Below are 23234 nucleotides of genomic sequence, written 5' to 3'. Positions count from 1 at the left end.
AGTCGCCAAATTTTCTAAAAAAAAGAAAATAAACTTACGGCAGTGTCGCTGGAATTGGGTTGACCAAATTTTAAGATGAGAGCGGTAATGTGACCCATTTTCTATTAGCTTTCAACTGCTTTTTACAGAACTTAGCTAAAAAATCTAGAAAAAAAGTTATTAAGTAAATTAACTCTTCATGTCATCGACCAAAAGTTTGGGGTCACCCCTCAATATGATGTATCAGCCAAAAGTTTGGGGTCATTTTCGTAAAACATGGATAAGTGATTTGGTGATATCTTCGTCATCTATAGTGATAGTGATAAAAACGGAACATACCTGTATTCAATTTACAATACCGTAATCCGGGGTAACATTGATCAGAATTTTCGATCTTTCTTGAATAATTCTCTTGTTAAAGCAAATGTTACATGTTTTATATTTTTAAAAGAAGTACTGGCCCTTTGAGTTTGTGTTAAGCTACTCGAAAAAGTATTGTAAAACTTTAAAACATGTTTAAAAGGGTTTTTAAATCTAATTTTTGATTGTGTTTATTTGGGGTAACATTGATCATGTCAGTGATCAATGTTCATTTGTGTTGAAAATACCCTTACTTACTAAATTCGGGGTCGCTGATTTCGAATATGTTGTCTAAATTCTTACAAATAATGTAATTTTTAAGTTATTTTAGGATTAAAATCCTCTAAACCACGAATAACGCCTAAAGGTAGACAATGGCTTAAGGAATTGATAGTCGACTTTTAATAAATCGTAAATTTTACTGAAAAATAGCATTTCCATAAAAGTTTCGTATATTAAATCCAACTCTAGGATATCATATTGAAGTAATACAGTGATTTCGAACCTCATATTATATCTAGTATTCACGCCAAACATGAATGTTTGACAGTGTATCTCATTGCGTTACGAAACACAGTTATGGAAAAATCGATTTAACCCTTTATAAGGCCGAGAAAACTAGAAGAGTTGTCAACGCATACTATTATGGAAATGATTATATACATGATTACATGTACAAAACAATTTTTGTTTGAAAGAAACTCTCAAAAATCGTGGTGGCAATATAGTTGCCACTGCCCGTTTAGGCCAAAAACGCTGGTGGCAATATAGTTGCCACTGCCCGTTAACCCCAAAAACGAGCTATTGAGGTGGCAATATAGTTGCCACTGCCCGTTTAGGCCACCAGCGCTGGTGGCAATATTCTTGCCACTGTCCGTTTAGGGTACTTTTCTTCTTTTGACTTCGACAAAAAGCCGGAAAAGAGATTTTAGAGTGGATTGGGGCTTAACCCACAATATAAATTGCGTAGTTCAGCTCATGTCAACCCAGAATTTGATTATTTCTTAAAATATTTACCAAATCTATAATTTTACAATAAGTTTGAGCTAATTTTCTTCACGCGGTCAAAATTAGCCATTTTTGAGACTACAAGTGGCTCCTAAATTGTTGTTAAAGCTTTGTTTAGTACCAAAAAAATACCAGGCGTTGTTAGTAGTCCCAATTTTGCGTAAACCAAAAAAAAAGTTCGAAATAAAATGTTATAAAACAGAAAAAAATACAAACAGTAGGTGGCAATATAGTTGCCACTGCCTTATAAAGGGTTAATTCAATGTTTATGAAATTTAATTTTCATAAATTGCATGTCATTTAATAGCTAAATGATAGCAGATTATGATATACCATTCCATAGTAGAAACTGATTCAATGTAAAATGCTTGTTTGAAGATTTCATGAGGTGGGTCAAGCCGATGAATGTTACCCCGCTGATCAATTATACCCCGGATTACGGCACTAAGATAGATATTTACTCTCCTGAATCATAACGCAAAAAACACATACAGACATAATGGAAGCTTCCCTGTGCGAAATTATGGCAATGATTGTAATTAACGTGTCTTAATCGTTTTTTAGACGGTTTACTGATTTATGACCCTGGCTTTGAAATGCACATTTCCGGACCAACAATTGAAAAGGCCGCAACAACATTGCGTAAACAAACACGTTTCTGTCGACTTAGGGCCTTCTGGGATCCACCCACGCATCTCACCACCATTAACAGAAAGCTTGATGTTTGCGCTTTCTGTTAGTGGTGGTGAGGTGTGTGGGTGGAGTTCAAAAGGCCTCAAGTCGACAGAAACATGTTTGTTTACAAAATGTTGATGCGGCCTTTTCAATTGTTGGTCCGGATTTCTGTCATTCGCCTGAGTCATAAACCTATTACCCAGCGACACGTCCGATTCAGTACACTAACCCATGCGAAAACGAGCTGCTAACAACAAATGGAATATAAATGACGGTAAAAACCGTTGGTTGAACAAGACTCGAACTTTTTTCTCACCCCCGTCGAAAGTGGAACCATTTGTTGCATGATTGGACCAGACGTTTATCTTGACTGACAGCAACGACTGTGCTGATACTATGTATCAGCTTTGAATGATAAGTGAATCTGCAGCACTAATCGACAAGAATGTTGCAAAAAAAAAGAGAATTTCAGTTTCGAACAGGTCACGATATATCGATTCTAGAACGCTGCTGCTGCTGACACGCTTTTCATCGTCACTGTAACGACAATATGCGCCCAATTACAGCACAGGTCCATTGAAGTATTTATGACCCATTGGGTATCCATTGTGAATTGATACCAATATATCTGTCTGATTCGCGAATAGTTAACATAAATGTGGCAAATTTATTGACACCAGGCATGACAAACCATCGGATTACCTCAGTCATTTCGGCATCTCCAGGAGTTTTGTCTAGTTTTTGCAGAGAGGGCCCAACCTGGATCGGTAGATCGCGTGCGAGAGCCAGAAGTTGTTGTTATTGAATTGTTGCAACCAGACAAATCTATCAAAACTTGACACTGATCGCGTGGTGAACTAGAAATGGAACGGTTTGCTGGCTAAGAAGAACGAATTGGATTCGAATGAGTAGAATTGGGTTGAATTCTTTACTTAGGTTGTGTCAATTTATATTACGACTATTATGTCCTCTGTGCAATTGTTCAGAGACACTAGTTTTACCGAGGCTCATACTGCTCAGGAGTACATATTATAAAGTGTTAAATCTATTACAGTGATAGCGATGGGCCCCAGGATGGAGAAGGATAATAAAGAAGAAAAAACGGTATAAATTACGCAGTCCTTTGGTGATTCAGGGAGCCAGTACCTATGCTGCAAAGTTCAACATGCAGTGACCGCGGACACCGTGGACCATGCGACTGCGACATGTATGACAATCAAAAGCACCCACACGTGGTCTAGAATCACCCGAGGTGAACATTATGGCGGTGGTTCATTTCACTCATAAATATGAAAACGCGACGTCAAGTCCTGTTTGAAGCGCCAGGATGCTGTCGTGAGTGAGTATGCTCTATCCAGACAACTCAGACAACAATGGGTCACAACTGTAGATACGGCGACCCCCCTTTGAAAGCTGTGGTTGGTCAAGTCCAGTTAGTCAGCTAGAGTCACTTTATTCTACGCGAAGCGAAGGCTAGTTTGCATCTCCCAATCCAAGCTAAGTACGTCTCCTCGATGGACAGGCGCAGACCAACTCTAGTCGACTTGCGCGACTGCTGCCACCACCAGGAGATATTGATTTTAATGTTAATGTTATTGGCCGTGTTATTGTTGTTGTATACTTTATCGTTATGGTTATTGTCATATTTATTGGAAAGCTTTATCTGAGTTGTTGGTCTGGGCTGGTTGCGATTGCTGTATCACTGCGACACGACGACGTAACCAGCCTGAACCTGCATGTGTCCAAATCAATCGGCTTACTTTCACTAAACTATTGTTGGATCTTGGATCGCCGCTCCTCAATGGCTACACTCAAGAAACGGCTTGTTTACATCTCTATATATTGCTCCAAGTTGTTTGTCGATTTGTAGTACAAGTGCTTCCACGAATGAGTGGTGCAAATTAATTGATTGAAAAGGAAATTCCTATGTTCGCATGGAGACAGATTAGATTCGTCGAATGATTCGAAAAAAGCATTAGCTCATACCTGTCGAACTACTGTTAAAATGAAAAACAGTCCCCTAACATTATTAATCATCTTATGGATCGAACCTCTCTCATTTACCATATAAAAATCAATGAACGGTCAATACAATATTCAAAACGACTTCATAATCCATCCAGCAAATCATAGTTTAATCGAGTCATTCACCAATGAAACGTCAATATTTATCTTGATTGATTCCCAACGGATCGTTCGGCCGGACTTTTTTTCTAGGCTCGGATCGCCCCCGCATACCGCACTGTGTTCAGCTGGGAGCTGGTATAGTAGGCAGCCAGGCATGGCACAATCCGCGGCAGACCCTCTCAAGCTCAAACATAAAGGCGTAAACATTTTTACGGTTGTTGCTCCGCGTTTGTCTGCGCGCCATTAAAAATAAATTTTCATGTTTCCCCCATTGTTGTCGCAAATTTACGAATGGCGCCACCACACGATGATGGCGGCGGCGACGGCTACGACGAGTGGAACAGGTTGCTCAAGATTTAGGAGGGTTTCGTTTGTTGGCAAACAAGCAGAATATGGTTAGGAAGATATCCATCGAATTGTGCGACTACCAGGCATATGTCTTCTAGGCGACAGTCATGAGAGTTTGTTATTTCACTAAACCAGCCATGTTTTCAGTCAAACCGGCAGTTGCAGATCAAATCTAATAATATCCTCGTTACGTTGAACTCATCGCATAATAACGATGTTGGGCATATTATTTTTATTATGTTAATTGGGATTGATGATTTTCTCACTAGTAACTGATGAAATTTTAATTGTGCTCTTTTATCCCATCGTATGTAATTTCATGAGTCTAATACTGAATAACATTTCACACAAAATCGGTATTGCGGGAATAATCAACAGGATACGCCAGGTCAAAGTACAGGCAAACAAAACAATATTAGGCTGCTTCAATTCAGCTGTCTGTTCAACCTTCTAATACGCAACTCCTCCTTAATCTTTTGGAGCCGGGTTATTGTGCCGATGCAGCCGCAACCTCCCGAGTAGAGGAAAAGAGCTCAATAATAGCATATTTTGATATGGAGATCAAAAAGGTATATGGATTTGATTGACATAAGAGATAAAAGATCTAAAAATAAAATCAAAAATTTACTCCTGGAACATCTTCATCAAATCATATTTAGATTTTGTAAGCTCTAACCAGCGAGCTGTTCGTATGATCTTGAAATATCAAATTTTGATATTGTTTAGATGTTTCAGGATCATTTTCCAGATATTATTTTCAGATGTTTTATCTCTTATATTAATAAAACCAATATCATGTTTTGATCGTCAGTATTTTACCTCTACCCGGGCTGGCAGGCCTCGAATACGTTTGTTATGCTCGATTTCAACGCCGGACCCCAAATTCATGGTGTGATGCGGCTTCATGCTTACCGTGCCTGAATGAATGGCTAGGGGGGTCTAATAAAAACCTAGCCGCAAACGGAGCCTGTGGAGTACCAGGGCGCCCTCCACAGTATGTTGCCCTTACTGCGCTAACCGCAGCAATGGTGCAGTGGACCTTGTGTTTCTCCGAGACAATCGGCTGCCCTACTTTAGTCTCACTTGAGGCTGAATAAGGGCGGGATTATGAAGATGTTGTTAATTAGTTTAAATTTTCACCTATATGGTTTCGCATTATGCGATTTACACAGTGTATTCTGTGTATCCTCGGCTTTGGCGTTTTTCAATCAATACCGATCTGGTTTTGTTGCTGCTGTTCTTTGTTGTGCTGTTGTTGCGAAGAGTTTAATCTTGCCTAGTTCGGGTAGTGGCTACGGTTAGGAAAACTCAGATCAACCTTCAGCATAAAAGAACAGCTACAATCAATCTTTGCAGACTTATGCAAAATGGTTCAGCCCAAGTGGCCTTGGTCCAAGAACCTTACTTCCGTAAGGGGAATTTCTATCTAGGAAAACTTGTGAACCCGGTGTACTTTCAGTAAATATGAACTGGAGAACTCGCGTGTCATGCCTCGAGCCTGTGTGCTTGTCAACAACGCAATCGTGTATAGTAAACACACATCTCTGAACTAATCACCAGAGATGTATGTGCTAGCACAATTGATATATCTGTTGGAAACCTCAACAGGAAATACGTCTATTGTTCGGTTTATTTACCGCATGATGAACCATCCCCAACGGATGCTTTCAAACAAGTCATCGCATACTGTACTTCAAAAGGCCTTCCGATAATTGTTGGCAGTGATGCTAATGCTCACCATATCATCTGGGGCAGCTCAAACATTAACTTGAGAGGCTCCAGTTTGATGGAGTACTTAAGTAGTACAGATCTTGCATTACTTAACATAGGAAACCGCCCAACCTTCATGGTATCTGCTAGAGAGGAAGTGTCAGACATTACGCTTTGCCCTAGTAGAGTTAGTCATGAGCTGATAAATTGGCATGTGTCAGATGAAGAATCTTTATCTGACCATCGCCACATCTTTTTTGAACATTTAAATGTTACTTCGCAAACATTGCGTTTCAGGAATCCCCGGTCAACAAACTGGGATCTTTTCACTGATTTGGTTGCAGCCAAATTTCATGGATACTCACCATCCATTGACACTCCAAGTGATTTAGATGATGCCGTTGATACCACAACGACCTTCATCATGGAAGCTTTTGGCGTTCGGCTGGTTCGGAGGCTTTCAGGTCGGCTCGCAAGGCCCACAGGAAAACTCTCCGGTCTGCTGAACGATCCAGCTGGAAAAACCTTTGTACAAATGTTTCCAGTTTGAATGAAGTCAGTCGGTTAAATAAAATCCTAGCGAAATCTAAGGATTTCCGAGTGAACGAACTTCGTTTGCCAAATGGCAATCTGACTTGCTCTGATGAGGAAATTCAGGAATGCTTATTCAGCACACACTTCCCTGGATGTGTGGATATTACATCTTCGGATGAACCTTGTGGAGTTTAGTATTTCACTGGGAAGGAATCACCCCTCACGTGCAGCACACACAACTTACCCAGGCTGACGTCGGTTCGCAAGTGGCAATAGTGAACGCGGTTGGGTGACGCCTGGAGTTGTTGCTACGCAAGCAGGGATGCTAACATTGTCTGCTTGACAGTTCGCATCACATTCAAATGCGCTATATCGCCTGTTGTGATCAATCTCCTTTCCACAGCTTTATGCAGTACATCTTATATCTCACATCCTCCTTCTACTCTAAAGAAGTTTTACACATTTTTAACAAAAAAAAAATGAATTTTCGTATCTCAATTTGGATTGTTTACTTTCAACGATTTAAGGACAAACGTATTGAAATCCCGCTTCAACAGTGCATCAGAACTCCAGACGCACAAATCTCAAGAAGCAAGCTTCAAACAACACTGCATTTTATTATTCTACACTTGCTCACTTGTAATAAGCTTAAAATAAGAAGATCAGATGCGCTGGCTTTGTTTACGAAGAGATTTGTGCTCTCGAAATCGTGAGTAGGTGCCAAAGTCGGCCATTGTAGCGGCCATTTTGGGATTCTAACAAGTCTGTCCTTAACGTATTGCGGAGATTCCACCTGTTGAGACTTCTGCGCGTGCGTGGGCCCACAGATATAAAACCAGACCGCGTCCTGGTGAATATTTTACGCTGTGTTGCTAGGTACACATTTGGTGATAGTTTTGCATTGTAAGCAAACATTTATAACGCACCTATGCTGAAAATGAGCCTAATCATTTGCGTCGGAATCTATAAATCATCACAACGGGCAATAAGTTACTGTTATATTACTTCATCACATACGTTGCAATTGCTGCCATGAAGCTACCGAATACAGTTTCATTGTGAGGTACCATTCTGACTATGCTGCCGCTACTTTTTTCAAAATAGCTCGAACATTTTAGTGCTTAATTGTGGGAATGACATTTTCCGACGAGCAATAGGAGCTTGCACAGTGACGTAATCATCTCTCTCTCTCTCTTTCTCTCGTTCGGGGTCGCTCGATACAGCCGTCCTTGCTCGCGAAATAATTTTGAGGGCAATGCTTGCAAATTGTATCTCATTTCGTTAGTTATGTTGGTAATGCGAGCCTCTATACTTGTAGTATTTAAAAGAAATTACCGTTTTGGTACTGGGTGATCCAGAAAAAAATCTTGTTCTTTGAGTCTTTATTTAATCTTATACCCAAATTTATCCCATTGCTCCGTCGTTTAAATTCGAGATATCTGATAAAATACATTATAGATAAAGTTTATTGCCTTGTCATTCATTGGAACACTAGTCACAGAAAACAAACTGTATTAACATAATCCTTTTTCTGGCCAGCCAACATTGAAGACACTCGTTGATAAATAATATATTGTAACCATTCACTCAGCGAAAAAATCTAGCGAAAATCATCGAAATACCTTATGAAAATTTGCTATAACTAATTCTTATGGTTGACATAAGAATACCTTATGAAAATTGATCGTGCTTGCCATGACACTTTTCATAAGATAGACTTATGAAAAGAACAAAAAAATCTTAAAATGATGCAGACTGGATTCGATCCATGAACGTCGGGATAACCAAGCCCGTGTTTTATCCACACGGCTACCGACACTTGAGAATACCATGTTGCTAAACATGAATAAAAGCCAAGCTGTGAGACGATTTTACGTCATAGAGTGGCCTTATGAAATTCATCCGAATCATTATGAATTATTTAAAGGCCGTTTCATAAGTTGGGCCTTATGGAAATCTTAAGGTTATTTGGCTGAGTGTTCGATACCACATTTGCACGAATCAAAACTGCGTGATTTTTCTAATATTTTTTTTGCGTACATTGCCAATGTTTATCTGCCATGACAAACAACACGATGCAAACTTCCAATCCGATATTTGCGCGAAACAACGGGATCTTTCCAATCTAGCTTTTCGTCAGCGGAAATTGCCGGGACTCTCTCTTCACGACAAACAACACGCTGTAAGCTTCCGATCTGACATTTGCTCGAAGCAAAACAACAGGATCTTTCTAACCTAGCTTTTCGTAAGCGGACATTGCCGGGAGTCTTCCTCCACGACAAACAACACGCTGTAAGCACAAAACAAAACAATTCGATCACTCTAGCGCTGCTGGAATTTGTTCTTTTGTTGCACTTTTACACTCTTTCCCGTCAATAATTGCCCATGCACTAACAGTTTTCCGCAGGCATGCTCCAGCGGGAGCTACGTCCCCGAAAAATATCACACCGAACTTCCACTTTTCACATATGGGTTTTGTGTTTCCCTCACTTGTTCACTAATGCATGTACATTGAAGGGTGATTCCTCCCAGCAAAAATATAGGTTCCATTTCCTCAAATAAACGAAAAAAAAACTGGCAGGAATTCGCCAATGTGGAGTTTAGTATTTCACTGCAGTGAAATAAATTTTATTGTTGTTTCCACCGAATCCATGGTAGAATTAAGAACTGTACCAACAATTTTCAACCGAATGCAAAATTCTGTTAATTGTACTGAAACATTGTCAATATTACCATGCGTGAAGTACCATTGACTCAAAACATTCTTGATGTTACTATTTTGACATTGTATTTTTCACCATGTTTATCTAAGACGCGCAACATTCAAGTCTACATGGTCGAAATTACAATGCCCAAATAGTAAAACCAAGAATGTTTTTAGTCAACAGTAATACACGCATGGTAATATTGACAATGTTTCAGTACAATTAACAGAATTTTGCATTCGGTTGAAAATTGTTGGTACCGTTCTTAATTCTACCATGGATTCGGTGGAAACGACAACAAAATTTATTTCAGTGTGGGAAGGAATCACCCCCCACGTGCAGCACACACAACTTACCCAGGCTGACGTTGGTTCGCAAGTGGCAAGAGTGAACGCGGTTGGGTGACGCCTGGAGTTGTTGCTACGCAAGCAGGGATGCTAACATTGTCTGCTTGACAGTTCGCATCACATTCAAATGCGCTATAGCGCCTGCTGTGATCAATCTCCTTTCCACAGCTTTATGCAGTACATCTTATATCTCACAAACCTGATGTCTTTTCTTGTAGTTACGATTCCCTGGCTTCAGCTCGGAGTATCGTAACTATAGAATCGATTGAGTGGGCACTTAATAGCTTTGTTCCTTTCAAATCTCCTGAGGCAGATGGGATTTATCCTATTTTGCGTCAGAAGGGATTTGATCATTTCAAACATGTTTTGAAAAAATACTTGTTTGCTGTTTTGCTACAGGGTATATTCCCAAATCCTGGCGGGATATTACTGTGAAGTATATTCCGAAAGTGGGTCGTGCGTCGTATGAAGAAGCAAAGAGTTTCAGACCTATCAGTTTGACCTCTTTTCTTCTGAAATGCTTAGAACGCATTGTCGATCATCACATCCGTGATGTTCATCTGGCCAACGTGCCTCTTCATGTGAACCAACATGCCTACCAATCTGATAAGTCCACTGTGACTCTTTTACACAAGGTTGTTTACGATATCGAGAAAGCATTCGCTCAAAAGCAATCTTGTTTGGGTATTTTCTTAGATATCGAGGGTGCCTTTGACAATGTGCCTTTCGATGCTATGGGGTATGAACAAAGCTGAGTAGCATTCTCCATGCGTGTATTTCCCCTAGCAAGCATCAGTGACAGCCAGCACCATGACGGGGTCGTCGTCAGTGTGATGCTGCCTCATTGACGAGTGGACTGTTGGCGGAGCATGTCGCCATCACCGCGAGGTTCCGTATTATGCCAAGTGATTCTACTGCAGTTTGCTAAGATGGCTGGGAACGGATGGTTCCAGGGAGTTGCCCGGTATTCACATTGGCGATCCTGCCAGGAGTGCATCATAATCAATAACAAGTTAATCATAAAATAGGTAGAATCACCTGGCATAAAAACAGTGAGAGAAAACAAATCGTTTTGGTGTGTGAAGTGTGTGGTGGTGCTGCAAACACAGTGAAGTGGGTGTTGCAATTCTGCGGTTCCTGACGAAAGCTAGAGCGCGGAAAGTTTTTGTTTTTCCAACCGCGTTCTGTTTTAGCCTTGGTTCTAGCATAAACACATGAACAAAGGCGCGGTGACGTGGTTGATTTTTGTTGTCGACTGGTAGCGCGCTGTGGATAGGTGGTTGGTCGGTCGATGATTGCATGCATGTTTCTTCATGTTCTTGCTCGGCATGGATGGTCGCGCTTTCGTTGATTCCTCGGATCGTACATGCTCGTGTTGTCGCTCGGTTGAACGGTAAATGCAAACAGGTTGATGTGCATGATGGTAGAGGTGTTTGACTATTGTGAATGTTGCCGTAAAATATACTCGCGGCGTTGGTTGGTTGGGTTGGTTTTTGCTCGGGTTTTTGGTTGGGCAAATTAATAGCGTGTCGAACCGCCGAAAATTTTTCTGCATAAGGAAAATGCAGGGACGTGTAATGAAAACCGTCCAAGGTAAAGGCGTTGTTGGTTAACCGCCGAAAATTTTTCTGCATAAGGAAAATGCAGGGACGTGTAATGAAAACCGTCCAAAGAAACGGCATTTTTGGATAACCTCCGAAAATTATTCTGCATAAAGAAAATGCAGGGACGTGTAGTGAAAACCGTCCAAGGTAAAGGCGTTGTTGGATAACCGCCGACAATTTTTCTGCATAAAGAAAATGCAGGGACGTGTAGTGAAAACCGTCCAAGGTAAAGGCGTTGTTGGATAACCGCCGACAATTTTTCTGCATAAAGAAAATGCAGGGACGTGTAGTGAAAACCGTCCAAGGTAAAGGCGTTGTTGGATAACCGCCGACAATTTTTCTGCATAAGGAAAATACAGGGACGTGAAATGAAATCCGTCCAAGGAAATGGCGTTATTGAACAACTGCCAAAAATTGTTTGCATCAGTAAAATGCAGCGATGTGTAAAGAAACCCGTCTAAGGAAATGGCGTTGCATTATAACTGCCGAAAGCTGTGCGTGAGGAAAATGCAGGGACGTGTAATGAAAACCGCCCATAAAAATTGCATATCGTAAAACAGTTTCAAATTCGAAGTATGCAATGAAAACATATCTACTGAAAATATGTTGTAGAACCTCTTTCGAACTCGTTTTGTAGAATCTATTATCGTATAATGAAGGACATTTGTGTGTTATATATGTACCATCACATTGAAACATTGAAAATGGAGTTGTATGATATACGGAATCTTTAGTCTGATAAATCTCGAATTCGTTAATCTCTTGTTTTTTTTTTATTTTGACAAATAATTCTTACAAAATATGTTCGTTTTCGTTGAATGCGTCGAATTTTCGCAATCGTGAATAACGATTGATTTGAGTGAGAGAAAAACAGGGCCGGCTACTACGTGCGCTTGAAGGAGAGAAGACGCATCACCCAACTGCGTGTGTTGTAGTTATTTTTATTGGAGCTCGGCAAAACCCCATAGATGATCGGTTAGCATTGCAAGTTATAAATCAAATGATATAGGTTCGATATTAACAAAAGTGCGTTTACTAAACAAAAAAAGTAAATGTGGCCATTCGTCTGAATTCTTGTATCTTGAAGTGTATCTTGTTGCATTGGTGCCATAAGGATGAAGAGAACGAAATTGAGGGTTTGAGCGTAAAAATAACAAGCCTGTTAGTAAGAAAACTTTTTTTTTCGGAGAAGAGGGAGAATGTGGGGTATGAACAAAGCTGAGTAGCATTCTCCATGCGTGTATTTCCCCTAGCAAGCATCAGTGACAGCCAGCACCATGACGGGGTCGTCGTCAGTGTGATGCTGCCTCATTGACGAGTGGACTGTTGGCGGAGCAAGTCGCCATCATCGCGAGGTTCCGTATTATGCCAAGTGATTCTACTGCAGTTTGCTAAGATGGCTGGGAACGGATGGTTCCAGGGAGTTGCCCGGTATTCACAGATGCCATATTGGAAGCCGCACGGAGTCATGGTATATCTCCAATGATTTCCAATTGAATTCATCAAATGCTCAAAAACCGATATCTCTTCTCGACATTGCGTTTAGCAGGAATTATGAAATTGAGTGTTTGTGGATGCCCCCAAGGGGGAGTCTTGTCACCGTTTTTGTGGAATCTCGTAGCAGATACGCTATCGAGGCAACTCAATAATAGCGGTTTTCCTACTTAGCATTGTTAGTTGGTATGTGTATCACCACCCTTTTCGACCTGATACAAAGCGCCCTTCAGGTAGTTGAGGGTTGGTGTCGCCAATATGGCCTCTCGGTTAATCCGAGTAAAACAGCTGTTGTTATTTTTACGGAAAGGCGAAACCTTAATGGCGTTCGACCTTTGCCTCTCTTCGATTCTGAAATCGATGTGACTGAACAGGTAAAGTACGTTGGAGTCATTCTTGATTCCAAGCTTTCCTGGACACCTCACATTGAGTTCAGAATCAAGAAAGCTTGTATGGCCTTCGGGCAATGCCGGCGAACCTTTGGTACAACTTGGGGTCTAAAACCCAAGTATATCAAATGGATCTACACAACTGTTCTTCGGCCAATATTGGCCTATGGATTTCTTGTGTGGTGGCAAAAGGGTGAAATAAGAACGGTCCAATCAAAGTTAGGCCATCTCCAAAGGATGTGCTTAATGGCGATGTCTGGAGCGTTATCTTCAACTCCAACGGCAGCGCTAGAAGTTCTCTTTGACGTTGCCCCACTACACATTCATCTCAAACAAGAAGCCCTTTCTTGCACTTACCGGTTACGGGTACTCGGTCTACTAGAGGAAACTCCTGTGAACCGCACATCAACACACACCTCGTTGTTTCCACTTTTTGTGAATTGGGACAAAATTGTCCTTGCTCCAAGTGATCTTACAATTGCTTGTAATTTTCCATATAGGACATTTTCCACGAAATTCCCTTCCCGGGAAGAGTGGACATCTGGTTATCTGGAAAGAAGTATTTCAAACGGCATCGTATGTTACACTGATGGCTCCCTTCTCGAAGGTCGAGCAGGTGCTGGTGTTTATTCTCGTGAGCTAAAGCTGTATCTGTCTTACTCACTTGGTAGACACTGCACCGTTTTTCAGGCCGAAATCTTTGCTCTTATGTGCGGAGTGCAATCAGCATTTCAGCAGCACGTAATGGGCAAAGTAATATACTTCTGTTCAGATAGCCAGGCTGCTATTAAAGCACTTGCTTCGGCCAACTCCAGGTCGAAGATAGTTATCGCTTGTCGAACTCAAATCGAGGAGCTGAATTCAACAAACGCTGTTCACCTTGTATGTGTGGGTACCTGGCCATTCTTTCATCGCTGGAAATGAATTGGCTGATGAGTTAGCTCGTACTGTACCATCACATGACTTCATTGGCCCTGAGCCAGCTATTCCGGTGTCCAAGTGTTGGGTAAAGCTTCAGATTGACACCTGGGCTGCCACTCAGTCATGTCGTCAAACAAAATTGTATTGTACTGAGCCATCTCTAGGGGTGGCAAAGTATCTAACAAATCTGTCAAAGCAGAACTGCAGCATGCTGGTCAAAGCATTGATTGGCCACGGTCGACTCAGTAATCACATGGCAAATATTCAGCAAGCTGATTCATTTGCCTGTGATAGCTGTGAATCTGATTCTGGAACTTCGTATCATTTAATATGTAACTGTCCAGTTTTTGCGCAATTGCGAAAACACTTATAAAGTGAAACTGAGTGGTAAAGAGCTATAGGCTCTTTTTACGCTTATGCGTTATTACAGTGTCCTTTTCAGGACGCTATGTGAACCCATTGTGGTACGCTTTTGCGTGTATGACGATCCTATTCCCTTACCTGTCATTTCCCCTGTTCTATACTTTGCCCTTCCTTCTCCGTCAGGTAAATGATGAATAAGCTCGTGTTCATGGTGATTGGTGATGGCACAAATTTCCCAAATGGAGGAGAACATGCCTCTGGAGCCGACCTACTGATACCTGATATACCTGGCATACCTAGGTAGAGTATATTTGATTTTTTTCGGTACCTGGAATTATTCTTAAGGCGAAACTGGAAGCATTTTCTCATTTTTTCGATTTTTGTTTTTTAATTAAATAACGAAGCAATATTTTCAAAATCGGTTTTCGTGCACATGTAGAGTATGGATCAAGGTATCTTCTGAATTTTTTTGAGGTGGAAAATGTTTTTCGTTTTTTCAGAAACCATTTTTTTTGTGAAATTTTGTTCAAAAATGGTTTTTGCACATATGGAAAACATTTTCCACCTCAAAAAAATTCAGAAGATACCTTGATCCATACTCCACATGTGCACGAAAACCGATTTGGAAAATATTGCTTCGTTATTTAATAAAAAATCAAAAACCAAAAAGTGAGGAAATGCTTCCAGTTTCGCCTTAAGAACCTGGAAAAAATCAGGGAATTTTATTTTCACTGATCAGTAGACACAGATTACACTCATTCGAATAGTGTATTCTGCTTAGAGGGGTTGAAAAGTCGGTACAAGATACAATCAATAATATATACCTTGAAGATTTTTTTGAGAAAGCTTCCCGAGCAGAAGGGAATAACAACAGCATAACGAGCTGTGTTATTTGGGCAAAATAACTGAATAATAAAATCGATTATTTCTAAGTTATTACCATAACATATTGTGTTATAAACTTGTCTGTCATAAGCAGCAAAATAACAAATTCCATAACAAAAAAAATGTTCCTAGGAAATCATTTCAATAACTTGTTTTGTTAGTTTCAATAACAACTTAATAACAGTGAATTCGGGGAAAATATTTCAATAACAAATTTTGATATTAATATGTTATTGATAATAATCGGAGAGCAGAATTTGCTATGATATCAAACTCGTTACTAAATAAGTTATTATACTTATTATATAAAATTATTCGCTTTGTCTCACAAGCCCGCTAATAGCATAAGGTTCATCACTCTGACGTAAGCAATATTTTCAAATGACCGAAAAATACTATATTCAACTTTTAATTCATTCTAAGAGATTTGAAGTCGCAAAATAATCGAACATTAGTAATTTCTATATTATCAAGTACGACGAGCTTCGATTTCCACCTGTAATTCATGAACTGTTCTACCTTGATTGTTTTCGGAGCACGGTTTTGAAACCAACACGTGTACTTGAAAAAGTTTGATCGTCGATAGCAATTTATGATGTTTGTTCTGTTTTTTTTTTCAGCATAGAAACTGAAGAATTTCTAGAATGCTCAACAGTTTTGCAGAACATTTTTGGGATATTGGAAATTTTGTACAGATTATTAAAATTTTTCTGGAAGCTTTGTTTTAATTTCTCCGATAGAATTATGTCGAATATTCCTCCTGGATTCTACAAGGATTTCACCAACAATTTTTCTATAATTTCTCCAGAACTTCCTCTGATGATTCCTATAGGACTTTCACCAGAGTTTTTGGCAATATTTTTTTCTAAAATTTGTCTTTTTATTTCTCTAAGGATTCCGTCAAAAACTCCTTATTTGTTTATCAAGTGACTTTGTTATAGAATTCTCCTAGAAATTCGTCGACAGATTTGGTCATGAATCTTCCAGAAATTTCTCCGGGAGTTCTTCTACGGAATCTTTCATGGATTTTCAAAGAGTCCTCTAGACATTCTTCCAGAACACCGCATAGAATCCCTTCAAGGATTTCTTCAGAATTTCCTGTGATCATGAGTCCTGTAGATCATCTTAAGATTTCTCTGAAAACTTCTTTGAGGATTTCACCAGGAGTTTTTCCGAAAGATTCTTCAGGAGTTTTCCTAAAGATTCTGCCAAGAATTCTCATAATTGCTCAGAAGAATTATCTTCGAAATTTCTAAGAAAATTGCGCGAGGAGTTCTCTTGAAGACTTCTCCAGGGATTCATCGTTCCTCCAGAACTTCCAAGTGCTTATCCGAAAATTGTTTAAGGAATTCTTATAAGGAGTCGTACAGAAATTTCCTTCTTTACTGAATACAAACATTGAACAACACAAAGGGACAGGTCATAATTGTCGAATTGTTGCTGTGATTTCAAAACTTGTTACTATTGTGCTATTGCTGATAACACTAGTTTACAGCATTTTTGAACTCGGTAAGCTGATGATCATTTTTGGTGTAGAATCGTGCCCTGAGTTCGAAAACGTGAATGAAAAAAATTACAGTAGAGAGGAAATTTTTTCGACTTTCCATACAAGGTTGATGATTTGAAATCGATTTTTGTTCTATTTTTAAGCAAAGTCGCTAACTTCAAACATCTCATTCTCCGTAATCAATGCTCCGATTGAGCTGAAATTTTTACTGTAACTCGCCTACATATTATATGCCAAATAAACGTCGAGAAAGAATTTTTAAGTTGTTTTTTTCTTATTGAAAAAAATACATTTCTTCAAAAAATTTTGGGTATTTTGCTAAAATTTAAGAAGATCGTCCCTAAAACTCGCCAATATCTCTAATTTCATTAATCTGACGCAAAACCTGTATTCAGATGATCGAATGGTATTGTATTCAGCTTTTAATTTATGGAAAAAGATTTAAAATTGGTTGAACAAAACTCAATATATTTGAATTTTAGTAAATTACATATTTTTAAAAGTTGCAAAACTCGATATTGAACTAAAACTCAAAAACTGTTCTACTTAAAATTTTTTGAAGGTCGGTTTCGAAATCAGCACTAAATTGTGCTTCAAAAATGTTGGTCGTTGACAGAAGTTCACGACTTTCGTTTTATTTTGTAAACTTGTGTAAGTGGATCAATACTACAACAATAACTAAACTTGTACTTCAACAAAACATGTTATTTAAATGTAATTTAGTTAACGTATATCAATAGCTAGATTATAACAAAATGAGATTGTCCAACAAAATTTGTTATGGAAAACCTATGCCTTGATAATTCAATAATAACAAAACAAGATATAAAAACAGGTTATGTGATTTCGTAGTTATTAACTTGCTATTCTCCTCTGCTCAGGTTTAAATGAAATTTAAATGACAAAACAAAGTTTGGAAATGTAGGGAGGGAATGGAGAGTAGGGGAGTGATGAATTCTGATGGAACTCCTAGATATTACTCCCATAGCCATGATGGTGGTGATTGAATTAATAAGAATAAGAAGTTTTATTATTATTCGTTTCACAATTAATTCGCAAGAGCAATTAATGATTGTTCTTATGCATGTTAAAGCGAGCCTTTTTTCGTTACTATTTCAACACAAATATAACAGAATGGGTTCGTTAAACGGTCCACCGCCAGGACTGTCAAAAGTCGTCTTAAGACATCGAAAAAGGAGTTCACCACCTCTTGCCTGCCATAAACTTTTCTATAACTTCCCCTTGGGGCGAATGTCGCCCTCGCGCGCTCCATTCACCCATTCTCCTGACCTGACGGTTGACCCCAAAGGGGTTGCTTTTCATACCGCACGGGTCTCCAATGGAAATGTGCCCTGCAAAATATGGTTATATGCATTGCATAGTCGTACGCGTTCATCGCCGCTCGGGCTCTTAATTTCTATTCATTTATTCCATTCTCACCCGTGTTATGGCCCATCATCCTCCATTCAGCCGAAGAAAACAGACAACTAGCTCGGTATAACTCTCGAACCTTTTTGTGTCGAATCATAAGAAGTTGTCTTTCGTTTGAGCTATATTACCTATACAATACTTCACCGAAGTGAACCTCGAGAAATGGGAGCTCCTTCGGATCAAGGTGCGTGTAAATACTTAAGTTGGTGTCTTGTTGCAAAATATGATTCCTAATTGGGCTGTCGAGGGTTGAAGCGAAACAACGTTTCAACGTCAGCAGAAACAACGAAAGAAATGTTTAATAATTAGGTTATAAATCATGAACTTGAACTGTCGCGCAGACAATGAGTTGCAATTGGGTTTCGATGGCAACTTTGTGTTGAATGAGTCATACTCTTTCATGTAATGACAGAATGAACAATAAGATAAACGTAATTGGTAAACTATTGATAGATTCATGATATTTTGTAAATCTTTCTCCCGGTGGAAGCTGGACAAAAACAACGTTGAACCGTGATAAGGTTCCAAAAGAAGTTTTCCGACTCTTGAATGTCATTCCTTCAATAGAAATGTACACAGAATTAATCGTCTATCAACTCAAGCCCTCAATGAGGCGTGAACAATCTAAAATCATTCAATTTCCATCGACTTCAACCTGACAAATTCGCCGACTAGGTGACAAACACCCGCAGTGCAGTACGCTGCCACATTCGCTCTAAAATGTCAAGCTAAATTAATTTAGCTATTAGACCTTTGTGCAGTGCACTATAATGGGTGATTCTAAAGAATTGATTTTTCCTTCAGTCATTCCCACAGCCACACATTCGCCGATCGTTTCCGATTTGAATTTCATTACCATCTCAATCTCAACAATCATCAATCGATTGTGTGCTCGGATCGATCGCTGAATCGATCGATCGATCGATTGATCTGTCGAAGGTCTGCTGGTGTGGCGGCGCGTCTTTGCTGTTATAACAATAAAGTCCCAGAGACAACGATGGCGACGCCATTCAAAACCATTATAAGCGAAATTTTGTTCTCAAACCATGGCGAATCGATGTGCGTGGGTGTTTAGAAGTTTTGCATAATTTTTCCGTTTAATAAATTTAACCGTTTCAACACACGGTCTCCGGATGGTGGAATGGTAAATGGTACATGAAAACTGGCAAGTAAGATGACATCGATAAGGAAACTGACAATCGGATAAATTTGGCCTCGAATATATTTATCACACACTGCAATAATAGTTTGGGAAGCCGAAGTACTCGCGAATGTTTCGAGTTTAGGGATAACAACACTATAGAATTAGGAAGATGGGATTTAGGGGTCTAAAAACTAAATTATTAACTCACATTAAAACCATTGATGGGTCATATTATCCACGGAAGGAGGAAGATGAAAAAGACCAAATGGTGAACAATAAAAAAGGACGTGTACGACAATCAAATTCCCACATTAACAGGTTTCAAAAAAAAATAAGGTTCATGTACTCCAAATCAAGACCTGTCAACTCTCCTGTGATGAATTTGTTGTTTTCTTCGGATTCGGAGAATTTCATACAGCTCAGATCTGACCTCACGATACTCAGCGCATCCCAACACGATATGCTCGATACCCAACAAACATTTTTGCTGTACAAGAGTGGAACAAACTTTTATACAGCTAGTTCTGTTTTTTGGGTATCCAGGTAACCCAACAAATATTTTAGCTGTATAAGAGTTTAACAAACAATTCTTTAGCAAACTTCAACTTACGATACTGTTATCCAGCTGTCTCTGTTTCTTGGGAAGCCTCGTCGCAGACACAGCTTGCTTGTGCCCAATACGGAAGGTACGTGCGTTTACCAAAAAGTGGTTGGACATCTGCCGGCACATTACTCGAATGAAATCGCAGCCTAATTCCAACCCCTTGGACCATGGCCTCTTCAATACGTGCGGAATAGATAAAAAAAAACGGACCAAGCATCTGACGATCGTAACTGTCGCCAGTATCCATCTCAGCCAGTGAGTCTGCTTTGTCATTGTCTGGAATCGAGCAATGTGAAGGAACCCAAGCCATGGTGGTGGTGGACTATAGACTGTCGGTAAAAATGAAGTAGTGATCAGGTGTAATAGATAGCAGCCAGTTCATCAATGTAGAACAGGGCTTTTGAAGCACGAACGTGGGGCTATGTACATTTAAAAAAGCGACAAAAATGACATAAAATAGGGTAATTTTCCAATTGTTGCACAGCTTAAAACTCGCCTATTGTTGCACACTCCATGTTTTTCTCATGGGGTGTGCAACAATTGGAAAATTTTTAGCCGTGCAACAATTGGCAGTTTAGTATGCAAACTTATTTTTACACGATACGAAACATGTTTGGCTATTTTAATTCACATCAATAGGTCAGCGCGTTGCCAGCACGTACATAACCTCAATCCCTTCGTTTACGACAATATGCGCAAACAGATTATTTGGTGAAAGTTCGAAAGTCTTCTGGCATGTTTCTTGTTGGGTCATGCTAGGCTATGTTTATGTTGTTTTTTTGGACACGTATCCAAAATAGGGTATGTGTTCTATCAGTAATCCCGAGTAGAGGAAAAGAGCTCAATAATAGCATATTTTGATAGACTAAAATATTAACGCGCACTGAAACGGCAAAAACTAGCAGTAGGCAATATCTTACAAAAATATTGATGAAAACTATCTAAGTCTTTTATAATAGAGAGAGGTTCCTTCTTTTTATCATCTGCACGAAAAAAATATTGAAAAATCTCTATAGAATTTCGAGTAATTCAATAAAAACTGCTGCCTATTTTGATATGGAGATCAAAAAGTGATATGGGTTTGATTGACATAAGAGATAAAAGATCTAAAAATAAAATAAAAAATATACCCCTGGAACATCATCATCATATCATATTTAGATTTTGTAAGATCTGACCAATAGCAGCAAACTATTCGTTTGATCTTAAAATATCAAATTTTGATATTGTTCAGATGTTCCAGGAACATTTTTCAGATATTATTTTCAGATCTTTTATCTCTTATATCAATCAACCCAATATCACGCTTTGATCATCAGTATTTCACTTCTACCCGGGATCTCTCGCTCCCATTCATCCTTTTCGAAAACAAGCGATTACGGCACCAATTGATTCCGTTCCTTTTGTTTTCATGCGTACTCACTCCAAACAAAAAAAAAAGAAAAAAACAAAAATTAGAAACAAAACAAATAACAGTTTAATTCTTTGTTTATCGTAGGATGAAAATGGGAACCACACGCCTAATAAGGGAACCAGTATCCTATGATGTCCAGCAATCTATACACCCTGGAGCACTAATTTATCGGTGCTTCACTGCAGTTCAAGACTGATTTTGGAAGATGCCGTTTGACAGTTCAACATCAGAAAACGTTGCGTTTTTTCTGTCGAGTTAATTTACAGCATTAAGAACTGATTTATCAGTCATGTGCTTGAATACTCTGAGTCTGGGCAGAAGCACTCAAACATTGTCGATTTGTAAATATTTGTTTGTGCCGCATCAAATTTGTAAAAAATCGGCACATTTCAGTTTATGTCAAAGCTTATTCCGTTATGTTAGGCAGTTGTGTCACTATTTAAATTAAGATTTTTTTTAAGTGTGTTAAATTTTGTTATGTTCAGAAAGAAAATCTGAAAAATAAAATTTTGCATGAATCTGAGTTGTGTAATTGTATTTTTGGCGTAAATTTATGTGAAAAGTCGTATTGCATAATCTACTGGGATCCGTGAAGCTCTTGAAATATTTTATGTCTTTTATGGACACTATAGGGATATTCTGGGTCAGCCAAACTACCTTGGAGTTTAGAACTTCAGATCTACACTCGTTACAGTAGTCATATCTGTTATACTGAGTAATGTTGCATAATCAAATTATTATGAACCTTCGGAAAATTGAGGGTCGTCTAAACTGTCCTATAATGTACAAGAGTAATTCTATGCGTTTTCACCATAAATAACAGTATTGCATAATCTGCTGGGATAGTTAAGCTCTTGAAATCTCAAATGTTATTTAGAGACACAATGGGAGTATTCCAGGTCAGCCAAACTATTTTGGAGTTCAGAACTTCGGGGCTACACATGCAACAGTAGCCTATACTATTCTGAGTAATATAGATATTATTATAAACCTTTGGAATATTCAGGGTCAACCAAACTGTCCTATAACGAAGTCTTTCAAATTTACAAGAATAATTTCATGTGTTTTCGCCATCAATAATAACATTGCATAATGAAGTTCTTTAAATTTGAAATATCGTTTAGAGACATCATATGGATATTCCAGAATAGCCAAACTACCTTAGAGTATAGAACTTCAGGACTACACTCGTAACAGCAGCCATATCTGATGTACTGAGTAACGTTGCATAGATAATCAATCGCGGTTACTAGACTAACCTGATGTCCACTAGATATTATTATAAACCTTTGGGAATTGAGGGTCTTCGAAACTGCCCTGAAATTTAGCTCTTGACAGTAACAGTAGTTATTCTCACAATGAACTGTAACATTACACAACCTTCTGTAATATATAATCCCCCTGGCATTTCATGAGTCTTTCCAAGATACTTTTGAGATATTCCAGAACAACCAAACTACTCCGGAGACCAGAGCTTTAGGTCTACACTGCACAGAAAGAAATCATGAAAATTAAACAACACGTAAGCTGAGGATCAACTGAAAATTATAGCAGAAACTTCAAAATTACAGCCATTTACAGTGAGATGAGACTGTCCGCTCAGTAATCAGCCAATCATGCGTACTGTTTACATATTTTGAGGCATATTCGCTTGAAATTTACATGCAGTAACGTAAACGAGGACA

Source organism: Aedes albopictus, chromosome 2, assembly GCF_035046485.1.
Source record: "Aedes albopictus strain Foshan chromosome 2, AalbF5, whole genome shotgun sequence".
Taxonomy (NCBI): Eukaryota; Metazoa; Arthropoda; class Insecta; order Diptera; family Culicidae; genus Aedes; species Aedes albopictus.
Note: the sequence above shows the minus strand (reverse complement) of the source record.